A 5,631-nucleotide genomic window follows, 5' to 3' on the forward strand; every position below is an offset into this window, starting at 1 on the left:
GCGGTGTGTAAATTGGCGGTGCCACTATTCATTATATACTATACTTTTATGTTCTTATTGTTAATGTGTATCCAAACTATATATTATAATATTGAGATTGAGATTGTAGGTATATAGCTTTAACATTATTGAATTTTGTGTTTGACTTATAAAGTTAGGATTTGTGAAGCCTAAGTCTAATGTTTGGCTTAATATATATATATATAAAAGTTACTTTACTCTTTTATTAGAGTTTAGTTCTTTATCTTCATTCACATTGTAAACCCTAGTTTTTTAAATCCACTTTCTAGGGTTATAATATGTGTTGTTAAGTTTATACTATAAATGTCAATTGAAAAATACTCTCAAAAGTATATAAATGTGTTATTTTGACTTGATTATTATGAGAGAATAATTTATAACAAGTTACCAAAATAATCTTTCAAAAATATTATCAATTTATAGTTGGTGTAAATTATCTAATCAACATGAATATATTAAGAAAATTTAGTGTCCATTGATCCTTTCTTTATTTTTAGATTTTGATTTTTAAAAATTAAACCTATTTCCTTCCCTTTTTTTTTTTTTACTATGATTAACTTACTTTTAGTGCGATAATTAAATTTTTTTAGTCAATTTTTTTAAAAAAAACAAAATTTTAAAAGTTAGTTTTTCATTTTCTTAAAGTTTTGATTATGGTTTTCTAAACTATCGGTAAAATGGGGACAAAAAAAAGGGAAAATAGAAAGAGTGTTTATATAATTAAGTTTAATTTGAAAAAACAAAATAGTAAGAAACTAATAGTTTCCCATCGAGTCTTAATAATTTGATTTCTTATTAATATTGTTTTTTTTTTCTTATTTGATTTAGATCTCGTTTTTCTCCCCTCTAATTGGTTCCTTATGGATTAGTTATTATGTTGATCGGATTTGATTTAGATAGTTGAGTTTAGGAACCTTAATAATGCAATGTCATCAAGACCCTTTTCTTTATTTTTAGTTATTTCTCCTAAAATGATAAGAAAGAGAACAATAATTAAATATATATCATCATATATGTAAGTAATAGAAAGCTAAGGGAGGTTATATATATATATATATTATTAAGTAATTAAATACAATGTGGGGTATTATTAGGTCAGTTCACAATTGAAAAAAAGGACCCATTAGATTAGATTGTAGATGCTTTCTTGGTTAAGGAGATGACTTTTAACTTTCTCTTCCTTTGTGGCTTTTCAATATTAAATATAAGGCTACTTATATATTTATTTCTCAAATTGCACCCATCACTCCATTTATTTTTTAGCCCCTTAAATCATTATTTCACATTCTAAGCACTTTTCAATGTAATCATTCAGATTATTTTAAATGATTAGTTTTCAATTCTAAACCCTCCTTATTTTAAACTTTTTATGCAATTACTTTGTCGAATTTAAATTCTCTTTTAAAATTGATATTTCATGTTATTGTATATCATCTAGTAATAAAGAATTACGAGATGAATAAAGCTAAACTACAAATTTAATCCTCAAATATCTTTAAGTAACATATTTATTAAATAAAAATTTAAAGTTAGAGTTTCGTTAGATTAAAATTTAAATTTTTATGAAAGAGATTAATTAATTTAAAAATAATTTAACATTTTTAATTATCTAATATCATACAATTGGAATTTTAGAAATTTATTAGATATTTTCATAATTTAGAAATTAAATACATATATCCTTTTTTAGAATATAAATACATAGTAATAACAATGGCAGAGTTTTAAATAAAACGTTAAAGAAGAAACCTCTCTTTTTTTTTTTTTATCTATATATATATATATATATATATAGTTTATGTTTATATATATAAGAGGTTTTGGGACCCACAATTTTGATTTTGGTTTTATGTTTCTTAAAATTAAGATTCTTTATGTGATAGTTTATATATATGTAGTTAAACTTGTTTTAAAAAGATGTAGTTAAACTACAAATTTTACCTTCATGACCTTGCTGGCCATTCAGTCTATAAATCATCTAAATATTTCAAAGTTAGTCTGTAAATTTTAGTTTGTAATTTAATGTAGCACTCATTTTTAATATAGGTTTATTGGTAAAAAACATTGACTAGTTTAATATGGTATGATAATTAAATTACAAATACATAATATATATCCCAATGGTAATTAGGGTTTGCTCTTACTTGGTTCAAATTTCAGCTCCTTTAATTTCTTTATACAATGAAAAGATTGAATTTTATTTTTAATAATAATAATAATAATAGTAGTGATGATAATAATAATAATAATAAGTGGCATATAACCTAAACTTGGAGGGCTACCCTACCCACCTTTTCCACTTCAAGCCATGATTGATCTTTCTAAAAGAATATTCCTAAAATATAAAGATTAATTTATGACAAATTTTTACTTTTTCCAAACTCAGAAAAATTCTTTTAACTTCGATAGCATATATGGTCCACTAAATATGCCTATATAATATTAGAAGAAAACAAAGCAACACAGTTTAAAGAATCTATTTATATATGATAAACGGGGTTCATTAATTCAGAATTAGAATCTTTGGAAAGATTTAGAGATCTTATTCCATTTTGGATCATAAATTCTCAATTATTCATAATTGGACTCAATTATATTTATCTAATTGTATTTCATAAAATATCAATTAGTATTCATTAATTTATTAAGGAAATATTTTCCCATCAATGTGTTTAGCTTCTTCTAAAATCTTAAATCTTTGTGGCCACAATTATTGTCTATTTCAAGATACATACGACAATTTAGTTCAATAAAAGCTAGTTTGATAATTAATTATTAATTAATTGATAATTAAAGTAACATGGATGGATTCCAAAATCAGGGTTGAAAGAGTCAAAAAAGAAGAGTAAGAGAAATATAGAGGAATGCACTCAGGAACAATCTGCGCCTAGTACGTAATTGGGTGAGTCAACCTCAACCCAAAGAAGATTCCTACACAATTGTTCCAATAAAAAGAAATAAGGGATGAAAATAGGTTAAGGAAAAGGGTAACGAAACCTTGAGACAAAATAGCTTGATTGGCCTCGACCTCGGCTAAGGATAAGGCTTAGGCCGACCTTTTCTATACAATGATCAGAACATACTATGGCTTATTCGGGTCTTGGAAAGATGATGGTATAGGCTAAAAGCCAACCCAACCTCCTCCACCATAGCCTTGGCCAAAGGATGATTCATAATGAGGCTAAGGTCAAGCTTCTCCATCTGACATGTCGAGTCCATTCAACTTGAGAAATAATCTATCTTATCTAAGATTAGGAAACTCATATACTTAGTTGAACAAGGATAATTCTTAACTAAAATCCCATATAGTTACACCCTTTACGACTTTATATGAGGTAACCCAGACTTCCGACTTCTTCTCATAAAGCCCTTTTTCCTTTGTTTTCTAGGTCATCTCTTAGCTCCAAATTAAAAATTTATCTGTTGGTGTTCCGTGAGGGTCAGATATGTTTTTCTTTGGCCAATGTTTTTTATCAACCCAAAGTATTTTGAGTCATATAGTTTATTTTTCTAAAAGGGGTCTTTTAAAAAATATAACAAAGTAGCAAAATTTTTACACCGTATATAACAATACCGAAAACGAAAAAGCCCACAAGCTCATAATCGAAAATATAAAAAATGTTTCGTTAACCACGTCGTCAACTACGCGCCTAATATATTTGGTACACAATCGTTTAGATTTGGCTATTGTTTGGCATACGGTCATTTAAATTTGGATAGCCAAATCTAAAAAATTTATTTTTTCAATTCTATAGTTTAATTTGGTTACACGATTGTTTAATTTGGGATTACAACATCGTTTAGATTTGGCAACACGATCGTTTAGATTTGGTTAAACGAAAAATTTTAAGATTATTTTGGTACACGATCGTTTATTTTTTCAAGATTCTTTTGGTACTCGATCACGTAGATTTGTTTACACGATTGTTTATTTTTTCAAGATTCTTTAGTACACGATCGTTTAGATTTGGGGTCAAATCTAAACGGTTTTTTTTTTAAAAAATTGGTACACGATCATTTAGATTTGTTTACACGATCGTTTATTTTTCAAGATTCTTTAGTAAATTATTGTTTAAATTTGACTATACGATTTTTTTTAATTGTTTTAGTACACAATCATTTATTTTTTTACACAGTCGTTTAGATTTTGCTACTTTGATCTAAACGATTTTTTCAAGATTCTTTATACACGATCTTTTAGATTTGGTTACTCTAATCTAAACAACATAAAAAAAGATGAGGAAAAGAAGAAAGATGATGGAAAGAAATTACAACGAAAAAAAGAAGTAGAGAAAAATAAGAAAGACGATAGAAAGAAATCAGATTTGATTATCCAAATCTAAACGACTTAAAAAAAAAGAGGAAAAGAGAAAGACATGGAAAGAAATGGCAGCGAAAAAAAAAAGAGGAAAAAAACAAAGACGATAGAAAAAATTAGCAGAAGGGAGAAAAAAGACGGAAGACCATAAATATTTTAGTAGATTGTTATATTTATAAAAATTTATCTTTCTAAAATAAAAATTAATTAAAAGATTAATTATTACTTAAAAATTCATCTAAAAGATCTTTTTTTTTTTTTTCTTTGTTATATAACTAAATTTATCTTGTTGTTGTAACTAAAGAACATGATTTTTCGGTTGATAAAGAGAGTATGTGGAGAGACTTTGGAAAACTTAAGAGGTGAAATCTTTTGTTATGTATAAAATATGAATGGAGGTGGGATGTATATATAGTGGATGGGGAGACCAATGGTCTAAAGAGTTTTTACGACAAAGAAAAACCGGCCAACGATCCATATTTTATGATAGTCAAAATGTTACAGCTCAACGGTTACAGTTTGTAATAAGCTCAATGGTTGAAAATGTTTTAATAAAAAAACGATTCAAAATAAATTCTTAGCAAAAACATATTATATTATTATTTTACTCATCGTCTCGCCTTGCCTCGCCCACTCTATGAGTAGCGACAACAGCACGTACACTTGAAGATATCGTAAACAATATATATGTCAAAATTTTAACATATATGGTTTAGGATTGAATGTATATGATATTAAATTAAAAGTTAAATTTAATTAATAAATAAATGTAAACTTTATTAATATAAGTAAAAAATGATGGGTTATTAAATGGAGATATTTGGCATGAGTCAAACAAAATTGTATCATATACGTATGAGATATTATACATGATTTGATGTATAATTGTTTTTATGTTGATGTATTTAACTCACGATTTGACATATCAATTTTTGTACTGGCCTTTTTCGGAATAAAATTAAAAAAAAAATGATGAGCAAATTCTCTTCTAATATTTTTTCAATTCCAAACTAAACAATTTTAAATTATGCTCATTCTCTTGTACAAAACTAAAATGACAAAAATAAATAAAAAACCAAATCTTATATTCATCTTATCGTGATCATCATATTTGAGTCTCTACAAAGTTTTGTAAAATATAATCTTTTATAATAAGTTCTCTTTTGTTTCTGTTCTAACTTTTCTTTTAGTTTTCTTCCCTCTTCTCTGATCAATTTGTATCTCTTTTCTATTGTATTCTATTGATTATTATATTGCATTTCGTACCATTGTAATTAATTTTGATATTTTAT

The sequence above is a fragment of the Cucumis melo genome, chromosome 4 (genome assembly GCF_025177605.1).
Source record: "Cucumis melo cultivar AY chromosome 4, USDA_Cmelo_AY_1.0, whole genome shotgun sequence".
Classification (NCBI taxonomy): Eukaryota; Viridiplantae; Streptophyta; class Magnoliopsida; order Cucurbitales; family Cucurbitaceae; genus Cucumis; species Cucumis melo.